The following is a 15,192-nucleotide window of genomic DNA, read 5'->3' as shown; positions in this document are numbered from 1 at the left end:
GCATCAGTGGCAACAGGCACACTCTCCCCTGTCCAGCCACTCTTCCCACGAGCCCCTATAGAAGCAACTGAGAGAAAAAGCAATACAGAAGAGCAGCTTCATCTGAACACAGAGATGCTTGCCTTTCAAGAGCTCCTCTCCCTCCTGCTGCTGGCTGGACAAGGAACCTAACATCTGGATGAGCTACGTACCTCAACTAGGCGACACAAATGACACCAGACTCATTTTCAATCTGCACCTTGCCAAGGACAAGGGAGATACTGGATACTCAGCATCAGGGTTACAAAGACCAACCACAAAGTAAGGTCGACATCTAGATAGTGCTGCTAACATTCCTGCCTTTGTTGGGTGTTATAGGTGTTGATACTTTCCTTAAAGCCTCAGCTACAGGAGAGGAGTGGTTTATATAAGAACTGCATCTCCATTTATTTAAGTGTGCTGCTAGCCCCAGAGGCTAGAGCAATGGCTGTGCAGAACAGCTTGAGAACATGAACTGAAAGTGCTCTCAAGGCTAAGACAGAAGGGAAAAATGGGGGGGGAAAAAAGTTTGTTCAAACCTCATGATGTTTAAGTTGATTTCACATATCAGGAGTACATCCTTAACATCACGACAAGTGTTCAAGGCAAGACATATCTGGAATACTTTTGTATAAAGCACAGTCAGGAAACTACAATTTCTTTCCCAGTCTCAGGACACATCATTATTAAAAGATTACAGTACAGAACAAAGAGGGCCCTTTTCTTTATCAAGTCACAGCACTGAAGTACACTGTTAGATACAGCTCTTCACACAAGGGTTTACCCACCACTGTCACATGTTTCTGTGAAGTTCATTTCACTGAATCCCAGCATGGTCGGGGTTGGAAGGGACCTCTGGAGGTCACCCAGCCCAACCCCCTGCTAAAGCAGGGTCACCTACAGCAGGTTGCACAGAGCCATCTCCAGTTGGGTTTTGAATGTCTCCAGAGGAGATCCCACAGCCTCTCTGGGCAGCCTGTGCCAGCGCTCTGTCACCCTCAAGGTAAAGAAGTTCTTCCTCGTACTCAGGTGGAACTTGTTGCAGTTTGTGCCCATTGCCCCTTGTCCTGCCTCTGGGCACCACTGAAAAGAGCCCAGCCCCGTCCTCTTGGCACCAGCCCTTCAGGTTTTTGTAGGTATTTGTATTTCACCCATGAATTTCTGAAGCAAAGGGCTCAGCAATACTATAAACACCATCAGAATACATAAGAACACATCACCACCTCTTGGTCCTGAAATTCACACTACAGGAAGGGACATCAAACCATCACAGCATCAAAAGATCTCACACAAGACCCCACAGACATCTGTCAGGCCTCTGTTCAAGGGAAGATCCTCCTTCCCTGTGTGCGGGGATGCTCCAAGGGGAAATTTCATCCCCACACATACTCCCCTACCACCTGAAAGACCACCAATGCTGTGAGGAACCATTCCAGCTGGCTCCATTAAGGCCAAAGGTGTAGTATTTAATTTTTCCCTCACTAAGGTATTCTGCACATGACCTACATCAAAAGCATACATCACTCTGGTCAACTCACAACTGCTTCATGCCGCCACCACTTCCTTCCGCACATGCCTGGGCATAGCCAAGCAAGCTTGATATGCCTGAAGTTAACTCTGTGCTACCCTCCTATCAGTTACATGTTTACTGGCTTCTCTGTCAAGCTTCGCAGCCTACTCTGGGCTCTCCTTTGCAGTGCCAAGTCCATCCTAAATACAGGCTGGCTGCATCCAAATGAGCTCCAGCCCCTGCAGTGAATGGGCTCCGGCAGCTGAGCAAGAGGCAATCAGGGCAGCACATCCTTGCTCAAGAGATGGGCTCATCACTAAGGTCAATGAATCAGTCAAGAATAGGATCCACAAAAGCCTCAAGTATCAGAAACGTTATTCATTGTATCCTAGTAATTAAGAGGCTTTGTCCTGGTGTCTCCTGAAAGGTTTTCAATTAATTCTTCATTTTCACAAAGATCTTTCCCTTATCTTGTTGCTTTCATAAGGACACAAACTGTGCAATTAAAATCAAATTAGGAACAAATCAGCCAGATGTATCCTACAGCCATGATGGTGGAAACATCTATTTCATTCTGTCACTTGCCTTGTTCCAAGGTCAGGCTTTATACATAAAAGCAAAAACAACAACAAAAAAGACTTTGACACTTTACAGCACATTTTCTGAATGTCAGCCTGGGTACCTGCAAAGTGCAAAGTTGACAGATTTGCTTATGTTTCTATACTAACTCTCCTTTTTATCAGTAGAGAACTCAAAACTCAACTAGTGAGAGAAGCATCTCATACACAGAACCCATACACACCTCCTCAGCTACAGCCTTCATTTACCTATGTTGTTGCAAACTAGGGTTTATCCTATTGTAGATGTTATAGTCATACCAGAGGGATCAAAATGCAAAATGCCTTCTCTCCTATTTAGACAGTTAAAAAAGCTGATAGTCATAGCAGACAGGTATGTTCTAACCACTTCTAATTCCAGATGTGGAGATGCAAAATGATTCCCACAGTTTGAAAGCTTAGAACTGGGAAGAACAATCATTAGTGGGCTACAAGTTAAAGAACAGCAGAGTCTTTAGAGTCAGGATCTCCTTGTCACAAACACAGCTCACCAGAAGTTGAGAAGAGGAAGAGGCAATGTTAACCAGTAAGTTACACGTTAGAAACACTCCCGTCCTGCTCCTTTCTACCCAGTAAAGTCAGATTCCAAATCTGAAGAAAACTCTTGCTTGTCAACACTCCTCTTGGGAGAACTCCCTCACCAGGCAACTGCCATGCTAGGAACAGCCTTTCCTGGCTTCCCAGCCCAGGCTCAGGGTCCTGGTTTTTACATTCGCCATATGACACACTGTGTTATACCAGGGTTTAATCTATTCTCTCACGCTGCTGTCCTTTAAAAGCATTAGCATTTCCTACACACATATTCCATATTGGCCTTACAAGTATCAAAATGCTGTGGTGAAATTTAAACTAAATATAGAGATGATATTTTTAAATAGCTCTTCGCTCCAGCTCGCCAAGCTGATTTTGTTTGAATGGAAAAAGCAGGTTCCAACTTTTAAGTTTCCATTGTAATTAATGAATACAACATATTCCTCTGCCGTATCAGATTTAGCACCTCATTAATGTGTGTGGTATTTTGCTTGTATGGCACAGCTGTAGTTAAAGTTGAATTAGTGTTTCCATTATAAACCCATGTTTTCAAAGGTTTATTACTCAGACACACAAGATTTAGTCTGAAATGAAAATTGCCATCGAGTGTGTCAGCTGGGAAGCAATTTTTTGTCCTTCAAAATTTGGAAGGAAAAAATTACAAAAACGCAAGCCACCCTTATTATTAATAATTCACATTTTAAAAACCATTGCAAATACATGTTTACATGATGGCCTGTGACAGCTCCATAGAATGTCAACGCCCACACACTCCTGGGAGATGTGTCATCTTAAAAACCAAAATAAAAGCCACATTTTTACACCACTTGATGGGAGGCAAAGAGAAGGGAAGAAAGACTTAAAAATAATGTCAGCCAAGGAAACTTTTTAAAAAAACAACATAGCCTTTGTCTGAAAACATTAAAGTTAGGACTTTCAATGGATGGGAATAATTTCAAGTATTTGTACTTTAAACATTTTGGTGCCTGTCCCTGGCTCGTTAATGCATTTAGTTAGAAGCAGTCAGTCCCAATGACTTCCTATCACATGTGGCATCTAAGCCTTCAACTGTCCATAAATCCTGGACTCTTAAGGTATGACTAGATCATGCCTTTCGCAACAGACATGCTGAACTCTGTGTACAAGGCAAAATGTACAACAAAAAGACCGCCAGGGGCTCCACGCTTTGCAATTGTGCCCTTCTATAATTAGCTTTAAAACTGAACCACTGAGAAGCAGACCTTTTAATTGGGAGGCTTCCAAGACCTCTTCTTGGCTGATTATTTCAATGATTATACACTTAAGAAAAGCAAATTTTCAAACAAATGTATGATGAAATTAGCAACTTCTCAGTTACCACCATTACCAGAATGGATGTTTTTTTGATGGCCGAGAAACATTAAAATCTTATTTTTATACCACAGTAAAATTCCCAGTTATTTAGACTCCAGGACCCATGGGTTTACCCAAGACATGTTTCCAGACAAGGACAAATGCATGAAAGAGCGTGTAATAGCTACTACAAGAAAACCAGGACAGGCATATCCTTTGTGAGTAGAAAGGCAGTGTCATTATTCAGAATTGCTCACAATTTGCTCTTCACTGGATTAAAAAACACTCCCACAACAGACAGAGTGGGGAGCATGTTTTTTCTCCAGTGTTGCCTTCCCTTTTTCAACAGATTACTACAGACAACAAAGATAATGGGAGCATGGTAGCAACTGCGTATCCGTTTGATCAGGTTTTGGAGGTTACTATAGTCTATCCAGAACCCTGCTGTTTCCATACAAATAACCCCAGACTCAGCAAATGGGTCTACCTCTGTCCTCCCAGCAGTCAAAGCCTTCAAGAAGAAACTCTACATTAAGGGCGGTATAATATTGTGATACTTACCAAGGTCCTCATGAACTCTGGACTTTTCTTTGTAGTGTTTTCTTCTTCCTTGTTGTTCCAGGTATGGAAGTCCACCTCTCTTTTCAAAGCAGACCTTCTTGTTGATGAAGTGGAAGAGGACTGCAGGAAGAATAGTGAAGACTCCAGCTGCAGACAAAATACCCAGCAGCCTCAGGAATAACTAGGAACAGAAAGTCAGAAAGAAAATATCAGCCCAAATAGGAAAAACTGCCTAGAGGAAGATGTGGTTTAACCACATCTGTATCCATGGCTCTGTTTCCCCATCCTCTCCCCAGAAGAAATAGCAATGAAATTCAGCAGAACCTGGACTTGTGTTAAATGGGTACAACATCCATGTTGGGCCAGTCTACTGAGGACATTGACAACAAGGTGTATTACACACCAAACTCATTTCCAATTAAGGTCTTCGTTTCTGCCACATGTTGAACTCCAACACAGGAAAGAATCTGATTTTAATAAACTCTCGTATCAATGCAGCATTCTACCAGCTTGAAGAGAGACACTCTCAATCCATACTGCAACAAGGATCCAGCCAAGAAAGGGCAGTTGGTTATAAACCATTTCCGCACAGCTTGCGGTAAATTCTCCGGGGAGGCTGCGGAGAGGATTAGGTGAGGGCACAGATGGCCCCAACACCTCCTTTGCAATGTGTGTATTCTCTCTACAGCATCAGATTACACCATAATGGTACCAACTCCATTACGCTTACTAAGAACCAGGTTAATGTACAGCCTATGATCCTCATTCAACTGTTACTTTACCCTGAAGTAAGAAGCGTATTACTGTACTACAGAATTACCCTTCTTTGCTGCAAAAGACCAGCCTCCAGCTCAGGTAATTCAGTCCAGCTTCCTTGCTGTCAGGTTTGACCACATGTAATGAGCACAGTGGTTTCGTACCAGCTGATGACTAGTCCTATACGTCAGCATCCAGATGTCAAACTGCAGAGAAACTGCCTTATTTCAATTTATCTCATTCTGCCTGTACCACTGGGTCTGCAACAAACCACAGGCGCCAGCAAAAAGCTTTTAAAGCCATTTCACCTCTCTCACACATATCAAAATGCCAAAACAAGGGACAAACACTACATACATCATCTGATGTGGACAGCAAGGGCACACACGTCAAAAACTGTAAGTGCTATCTGCAAAAAAAAAAAAAAATTAAAAAATTGTCTTGTTATTCTGGTAATTACTTCACCAGGAAGGGGTGAAGTTCAGTTGTTCAAAGACCCCATAGAAATGAAACAGCAGCAGCATCAGTGGCACACCAGGGATGACTGTGATTGCAAAGCTGCAGCTCACAGATGAGATGAGTAGGAGGCAAGGATGTAAACAGAGCCAGCCCTGCCTGTGAAACATCCTACTGGGAGTTTATAAGACTTGACTCAGCGAAAGACTTAGACTAGAAGAGCTACAATATCTCCAGTTACAATTTTAATAGTGCACAGTTAGGACTACGATCTAGGGGATTAAAATAAATTAATACAAGCCAATGTGCCTCAAATGGAAACAAAAATCACCAATGCACAGCAGGAGACCTGTGCAAAACAGACAAAAATGAACCCACAGGAATGTGTGTTACACAAACTACGGAGGTGGCTCTGACCCTGCTCATTCCAGCCTAAGGAAGGAACAGAAATAGGCACTGCATTACAGCAGCTTAAACGACAAGACCAAGTCTACATTTCCATTGCTCTTTTCTGCATGGGCACAATCATTTCTCCGGCAATTCTGTGTCCCCCTTGTGCCACCCCAGCACCAAGTAGGGGCCATGAAGATGAAGGTCTCCCTGCCAGCGCTGAAATTTGGTGCCAAAGCTTCCCTGGATAATTTGGCAGGCACACACCAGACCCATCTTCCCCTCACACCTACACCCACTGAACAAGGCTGGGACATTAATGTGGCTGAATGATACGTCTATTCTGGCTATTTTCAGCTGCTGAAGTCACCATGAAGTGGCGGCTGGAGCCAAGTATAAACCAAAGGAGCTGAATTTAAATCAAAGTAGCCATAACCCCAGAATATACATGGCTGGGTTCCATCACTGACAACTGCTTTTCTTGAGCATGGCATAGGCAGGAAGGATTTATACCTTACATATAAAACACTTGGGATCACCACATCACAGCACACAAGAGTGTGTGCACACATGCATGCACATGTGTGTCCACAAGCTCATGCACAGGTGTGTGTGCAAAGTTGGAGCAAGTAGGTAGCAAACTGACAATCATATTTTGAAGGCTCTATGTGAGTGATTTCATAGCAGAGAGTGTGATGTAGATGGGTGGCAAAGACACCACTGTTACTATTTATGAAGTTACGAAGCCCTTCTATAAAATCTCAGCTCTGAGCCCAAGGAAATTCCAGGGTTTCCCCTTCTCAGGGCATAAGCAAGCCACCGGTATTTTTAAATGTAAATTGTCCAACACATGCTCTGCTATGCTACACAAACCCCAGCTGCAGAAATGCTCAAAGTGCTCCTTTCTCCAACAGACCTGCACGGTACCTTGCAAAATCCCAGAGCAAAAAGTAGACCCTTAACTAGACCAGGCATCACAAAAAGTTTGGAGACAAATTATCAGCTGTTATCCACTTGCTCTAAACAATCTCAGACTGGCACAACAGCATTGTTGCTCGTCTAGTCTTGTTTCCTGGTCAGATGCAGAGGAACAAGAAAGTAGTAGTGCAGTGGTGTAATACTGGGGACAACTCTTCAGGCTTCCCCTGCTCCTTGGGGCAGAGATGTAAAAGGCTCCTCCTGTCAGAGCTCACAAGAGGTCCAGCAGCAACATCTAGGAGGAAGCTTTCAACTAACTGAACACTAATAACTGTGTCCACACAGAGGCATCGGTAAGAAGGGACTGCAGAGACCCCTCCCCATACATCCTGAACAGCAAAGACTATCGGCCAGCCACCAACAAGGACTGAGATCCTTGCACCACACCTCCCTTCACTGCAGGCACCAAGCAAAGAGGAAAGGGCCCCCAGAAGGACGACCACAGCACTGGCAGGAATAGATACCTCCTGCACAGATGGTTCCTGCAGCAAACCACAGAGTCCCTCTCCTAAAGATGGTCTGCCCAACTGCAACAAGGTGGATGGGACTTCTGCAGCACAAGCTTGTGCATCCTGTCCCACAGCTTTAAGCAGACATCTCCTCTTCTCCCCTCCACATTATCCATGCCAGACAGAGGTCTGTGCCAGTCTCTCTGAGGGAAGGCTGTGATTTTGCACCTGATCACTGTCTCACATACCTGGGCAGAAATGTTACAGTCTGTGCACCTGGCTCCACCTAGAAGCTCAATATCCCTCTGCGATGGGAGACATGCTAGCTCTCTGTTCCTCCATCATCACAAGGAAAACATGCTGCACCTGGTCCTGACCAAGTGGCCCAGCTCTCCTCTCAACTCTCAGCTGAAGGGCTTCTTCAGACTTGAAACTCTAGGCTAAGACTACATCTCAGAAATTATTGTAAAACTGATTTGGAGTAGAGCTCTGTTCTGGCTTGCTGTGCAGTGTCTGGGCCTGGGAGGGTATTGAGGAAGAGCAGCAAAAATGCATACATGTCACTTGTGTTACAGCATTGCTGAAGTGTGTCAGAGCTTCTCACACAGGTAAAACGTCCAGCCCTACAGCAGTAGATGACAAATTGTACCTGAGGGCAAGGAGACGTAGAGAGGCATTCAACTGTTGCTTCAAGCCCTGGGTACCCAAGTCGAGGGAAGAAGCTGGCCACCACGTGCTCTAGGACACAAACAGTCCATTCAGTCAGGTCTCTCTCCCACTCACACATTTTTAAGATAAGAAATTAATGCCATAGATGCCTTTGTGTATCAACCCAGTGGGTCCACAAATTCTGTTGCCCCAGGTGAGACCACAAGCCAAGAAACTGTGCTGGCACTCCTGGCAAGTTGAGGGCATGCATAACTGCACACCCTCCTTTGCATACACTGCTTAAGAACAAAGAAAGAGGTGCAGTGTGAAGGGCCCCATTCTAGGAAAGAGGAGATCAAAGATGGAAGTGAGATCAACAGAGGACTTCTGACAGAAGACACAAGAGCACAAGACATTACAATGCTGTTCCTCAATATCTCACTCAAAGCTACCTCCACATTACAAGATTATTTCAGAGGAGAATCTGCCTGGAAGAGCAGGAGAGAAGTGTTGGCCACTCCACTACACACATTGAATCCAGCTGGGTATTTGGCTTGTAGCACATTTTACAGCAATTCTGAGCTTGCAGACTTGGCCCCTCCAGACAGACCAGGACCAGGAGAATGAATGCAAGAAGTGCCACAATAGAGTCACTTGGAGAGTCTGCAACTATGAAAACCTTAATCCATTCAGTTTTGCAAGGGTTAAACTTTGCAAAAAATCCTATTCCAGACAATAGCTCTTTAATTCCATTTGATACCAAGCTTCCTGCAAAAGGAATGTTTACTGGTACTTTTTAATTACAAAAAAACCCATAAATTGTCTGTTTTACTGTCTGTGCTAATTACATTTCATTATATATTTGGAGTAGGCTATGATTTTCCTGCTGGTTCCCATGACATTTTTCATTATCAACCACTAATTGTCTAGCGTGCACACTGCATTGTGAACCAAGTAGGCTGATGCGTGGGCAGAAGATCTAGCGAAAGCTGCAAGGCAGTAGAAGTGCACGTTATTATTATTACTATTATGATGCATTAGAAAGTTTCCACCTACTTGCATACCTACATATCCTCATCCCTATCAGCAGTTTCACAGTGCAACAAGGCACAGGAGTCCATCTATAACAAGCCCCATGCCTAGCAAGGATCACAAACTACCAAAGGAAAGTTGTGTGGGGTGAAACAGTAACAGTAGCCCCACTGCAAGGACAAGTTCCCTGCTGCATGCAATGGAAACACCAAGAAGGTTTCTCAGTCACCACTTGGTGCCCAAAGCACGTGGGTATCAGGATCTTGTCACTTGGCCCACTCACAAGCCGAGGCCAAGATTATGAAGGAAAATAGTGCCATATGTGGATTCCTAAAGGAACACTATAACCAATGGGACCTTTCTGAGAAAGCAAGACAGAAAAAAGGTAAAGAGTTTTCATGAGCCACAGCTAACACAGTTTCCATTACAGCAAAACTTCTAACAAATCTGTATCTATGCAAGCTTAGGAAGTGCCACAAAGGGTAAAGCCACTCACTGCATGCAGCATCTCATGAATTCAGACCAAGGGAAGCCGTAAGCGCCAATTCTTCCTAGAGCAAACTGCTAGAAACAGGAGCGCGTGACCACTGCTCCCCAGATCATCGTTATCAGCCTCGGACAGGTGGCAATTCTATTCATGTGCACCACACACACAATACACAAACACTTCAGAAATAAATGTGTGCTTTCACAGGACTGCAGCTGTCTCCTGATGTCTATTTCAAAGGAGACAAAGCCCGACCCTTCCTAACAGCACTGTGAGGGAACAGTTGTATAACTCCTCCTCTTCTCCTCAAGGTGATCCACAAATACATTATCAGAAAGGCAATCAGACCACATTCAGCACTGTAGCAGAAGGGTGAAATTCCCACCCAAGGCAGGACTTGCCCTGCATCAAGGCTCAGTTCACACACTTCATTTTTATGTGTTGATTTACAGATAGCAAGAATGAGGAAGTTCTCCAGTCCTTTTATACAAGGAATATGAAGGACTAAAAAGCACTTTTGATCTGACTATACTTCTATTAACTTTGACTGCGAAATTTGACTGATCAAAGGGTGGAAGAATGGTCCCATTCATAGCTGCTGCTGAGGTATTTGCAGGTCACCTTTAAAGATTTAAGCTGCCCTTATGGCCTATGACATAGGCATGCAATTTCAAAGGTCTCAGAGACAGTAAAGCAACTTCATCTCCTTTCTTATACAACCCACATAACCACAGTACCCAAACACCTTGGCAGGCTTCAATGCATTTATCCCCGCAGCAACTCTGCGAAGCAGGGAAATGCTAATAAAACTGCTCCACAGAAGGGGAGCCAAGCCACAAACACAACCCCAAATGGTGGAAGTTAGACCCAAAAGAACAATCAAGAAAAGTCCCATCCACCTACGCAGGCAGTTCAGTGTCTAGAAATACCTCACGTTCCGCCCCAAGGCTGAGGCTCCCAAACAGAACTTCTATAGCACCTTCCTAGAGTTAACACCACAGCAACAGCCGTGGGCCTCCAGGCATCTCCTCCGTCACCCTGAGTCACCTGAAAGCCACAGGACTGGCATTTCTTCCACCAAAGCCTGATTCTTCTTATGGACACAATGCAGGAGAGGTGCCTGACACCTCCTGGCAATGCTGAGTTCAAGGAACACTGAGTTCATCTGGCACAACAGGAGACATGGAAGAGGTGGCATTAAGCAAGGGCACTCACCAAAGAAATGGAAAGCCTGAGATAAAGTCTCCCTTAAACCCCCAACTTCTTTTCCCAGCACCATGTGCCCCAGATACATGACTAGAGGAGGGCACCCTCTATCCTTCCAGCTGGGCTCACTGTGCAGCCCGTTCGGGGGCCAGCAGTAGGGCCAGCACTGGCACACCTCTTTTTTATAACCTGCTCACCGGGGTTCGGAAAGGGCAGCCCCAGACTTGGGTTCTCAAGACTGAGTCTGGACTTCACTGAGAACCTGCTATAGATAAATGACCAAGGCACAAACACTGGGAGGGCAAACCTGAGAGCATCCAGCAGCTCTCCTGTGAGAGCCGTAAAGCCAGCAACAAGGTGGCCCAAGTTCCAGAAGGCTCTCCCTGAGGCCAGATCTTCCACCTTACAAAGGCTGCTATATATCTTGCTACATACAACCCGGTGGCAGCACTGTCTTCCCAGCAGCAGCAATCCTACCCTTGCCTTGAGCAGCGCTCCTGACTATGTTTGCAACCAAACAGGTATACGGTTCTGTGAAATATTCTGCCTTCAACAAAAGGCATTTTCCAGTTACAAAAGATGAAGTATTTGTTTTGCTGAATGTGTTTCAAACAGCTGTGAAGCACTAGTTCAAGTCAACAGCAAGTACAGAGTGTTTTCAAATGATGGTGCCTGACGTTCTGCATCCAGAAGAGTCCTGGCCCTCACACCAGCCCTCTGTCTGTAAGCACACACACAAATACGGATGGAACATGGGAACAAAAGTGTGTCCTAACAGACAGGAGGCCATGCACACTAACAGAGGTGACTCAAGTAACAACCTAGGCCTCTGAAGGGTGATTCAGAGACTAATTGTCAATCTTAGTAATAATCTTAGAAAAGGCTCCAATTCATCACAGTATTTAAAATTCACCAAAGTTAACAGGACCAGGGTGACTGAGAATGTGAGCAGTGCAGCATTTGAACTGCCAGCCACGAACTAAAAGCTGGTCCCCTCCATGTCAGGGCTGAAGAGGTTTGACAGGGACAGCACGAGGAACCTTGTGGGACCCATCCACGCCTTGGTTCTCCTCTACCACCACCAGTCTCTGCCAGGATTGTTCTCAGAGTTTGGTCAGCAGTTGAGATAAAGTGAAAAAACTGCAAACCTTCACAGCTGTTTGCCTCAGTCTTTCTCCAGCCCAGTGAAGAAAAAAATGGGTATAAAATTACTTTCCTAGTCCACAATCTGTGATTCCATTACACTCAAGCCTTTGCTCTGCGATTTATTCTCTGCCTCAATATTCACCCTAATCTCCAAGTTATGCTCAGATTCTGTTTTGCATGCTGGAACTATTTGGCATTGTAAAAACAGCCATCACACAAAGCAGTGGGGGACTAACTTAGCGGGCAAAGCTTTCACCTAAATTGTAGGAAAGCAAGAAAAAGGCTGTAGTGATAACTAACTACACTACCTGGCTTAGATAAAATGGGAGAAAGAAGCCAGCCCCTAAAAGCCAGTCTCCTGCTGCTTAGGGCTCTCACATTAGACGCAAGACCTGTACTCAAATGCAAGTCTGAATCAAACAGGACAGAGACTTGAATTTGCTCCTTCCACATGTCCTTTGACTGTCTGACCTCCAGAAAACCTACTGCAGTGGCAAGGGACAGCTGGTTTCTCTCACCATCACCATGCTCTGCTCAGAGAGGAATTCCATCCTGAATAAGGACACAACTTGGAACTACAAGTCTTTTTCAAGATGAGGCATTCCTTAGAAAAAGTTACAATTTAAACAGAATTTCGTTGTCCAACAGAAGCACATTTTCTCAGAAGATTCTCAGCCCACTCTTACTGTAGTAGGTTTGTCTTTGATCATGTCCCAGGCTTGTTTTCAGTCATAGTACAACACAGAGTTCATAATCGGATACATTTTGTCATAGCTGACACCACCACTGCCTTACTGGTAGAAAGAGAAGACTAGGGCTGTCAGTCTGCCACTTTTCTTGAACACTGAAGTCACGCTTTTTTTTTCTGCTTTTTCTTGAAGACATCTTCTTTGTTGCTATGGTATCACTAATGCAGTATTTTGAGACAGAGAAAGAAGATAACTGTGCATCATCACAGTGACACATCTATCAACTGCCATCCTCTCAAAAAGCATAAATAAGTAAGGATGCCAATATAGACCTTAAAGGCTCCTCCATCCTTGTTAATTTTTCCCCTCTCATATACACATGTCTACAAAGGTCATGCCTTGTTTTTTTGACAGGGAAGGCCACAATTTGTCTCTCAGCAAGCAGTGTCTAAGTTTATTTTTTAATTCCTTCTCTTCTCCCCATGCTACATAACACCAGCTGAGACACACACTCCAACTCACAAGAGAACAGAAGCACCTGCATGTTCAGAAAATACCAGCCTGGCTCCCCATGTTAAACCATGCGGTGCCTGCTTCATAATTCTTGCTTGTTAGTTCAGGAAGAAATCATTGTACAAGGTGTTGTGGTTCAACCCCAGCTGGCAACTAAGTACCAGGCAGCTCCCACGCCAGCCCTAGCAGGATGGGAAGAAGAATCAGGAAAAAGGTAAAACTCACAGGTTGAGATGAGAACAATTTAATAATTGAAATAAAATAGAATAATAATAACAACAACAACAACAACTGTAATGAAAAGAAGAGAGGAGGAGAGAAGAATAAAACCCAAAGGGGAAAAAAAACAAAACAAAGAAGTGATGCACAATACAGTTGCTCACCCCCTGCTGACCGATGCCCAGCCAGTCCCCGCACAGCCATCGGCAGGCCCCAGCCAACTCCCCCCAGTTTATATTCCGAGCGTGATGGTTCTGTGGTATGGAATATCCCTTTGGCCAGTTCGGGCCAGCTGTCCTGGCTCTGCTCCCTCCCAGCTTCTCGTGCACCTCCTCTCTGGCAGAGGATGGGAAACTTGAAAAGTCCTTGATTTAGAGTAAGCATTACTTAGCAACAACTAAAACATCAGTGTGTTATGAACATTATTCTCATACTAAATTCAAACCACAGCATTGTACCAGCTACTAGGAAGAAAATTAACTCTATCCCAGCCGAAACCAGGACACAAGGTATCTACTGCTGAGCACAACCCACATTTATCTCAACAGTAAGGGAAACAAAAAAGGCACTTTCAAGGTATCTCCCATATAGCAACTTCAACTCACTAGGTGTGGTGGGGTTAGCCTTGTAGCATGTCTTCCCTATCACTGCCAGAATTACTTTAAAGAAACCTTTATTAACTTAGCAAAGCAAGGCCTTGCACTCAGCACAATGGCATTTCCCTCCTTGACCGTGCATATGAGAACACTGCATCAGGTCCCTTCCAGAATTTCAGAGACAGATCTGCACAGTGCTGGTGCAACCCTGTTACCTCAGGAAGACCAGGAAACAGTCACGGTGACACATGCCCATGTCCCCACACGCTTCCTGACTTTAAGTCCAGATCAACAAACAGGTAACAACAGCACTATGACTTCCAACACACCACCACTGCTGCAGTGGTGTTCACAGTGGTGACATGATAAGCATTTCATCTCCCAGGGGGTGCAAAAGGAGGAACAATGTAATGAAATGAAAACTTACATAAGCTGAATTTATTGAGGCTTCTGCAACAGAGGAAAGAGCAGAGAGCAAGTAAAGTGGTGACAGAAGGTCAAACTGGAAGGTTCTCTGGTACGGGTCAAGCATTCAACAGCGAGCACAGAGTCCTCTAGCAAACAAACCCAACCATTTTACATTTGGGAGAGAGGGAAAAGGGGAGGAGAGGGAGGAGAAAGGAGGATCTCTGTTGCTGCTTCTCTCTTAGGTGCTGGGGGATAACAAATAATAAGTTGTCTCCACTCAGAACTGAAGTGCTCTCACCGCTTCAAAGAGGAATCTAATTGGGATCTTTATGCTGTCATGTACTTATTTTTCTCATCCACAAAACCTTGTTCTTGGTTCCACCCATTTGACCCAAGGCAGAATGACTCACCACAGCAAAAGGCCAGACAGCAGCTTTTTTTTCTTTCCCAAAGACCTAAATAAACCCTACTCCATCAACTGACCAAGGACGATGCAGCAGTAAACCTCTTGCTGAAGGCTGTGCGTTGCCTTGGCAACCTGTCTGATCTCCATTGCTCCAGGGACTGGAAATGTGCTGCCAACAGGAGATTTCAGCTAATCAAACCAAACCTCTTAATACTTAGACAATTTCCCATCTGCAGAGAGCAGG

At 44.6% G+C, this 15,192-nt stretch overlaps 1 protein-coding gene across 3 annotated transcripts in view; it reads right to left on the bottom strand.

The window, feature by feature from the left end:
- SYT16 (synaptotagmin 16) overlaps positions 1 to 4,684 on the bottom strand; it is a 53,797-nt gene extending 49,113 nt beyond the window's left edge. For 2 of the 3 annotated variants that reach the window (XM_080394896.1, XM_080394898.1), the window contains exon 1: positions 4,570 to 4,684. The gene's annotated coding sequence lies outside the window, so the exon portion shown is untranslated. The remainder of the gene's footprint in view (positions 1 to 4,569) is intronic. The other variant, XM_080394899.1, reaches the window with a different exon arrangement.
- Between the last annotated feature and the right edge of the window lie 10,508 nt (positions 4,685 to 15,192).

This window comes from Falco punctatus (assembly GCF_963210335.1).
Source record: "Falco punctatus genome assembly, chromosome: 7".
Lineage (NCBI taxonomy): Eukaryota > Metazoa > Chordata > Aves > Falconiformes > Falconidae > Falco > Falco punctatus.
This window is presented reverse-complemented; position numbering and strand designations above follow the sequence as displayed.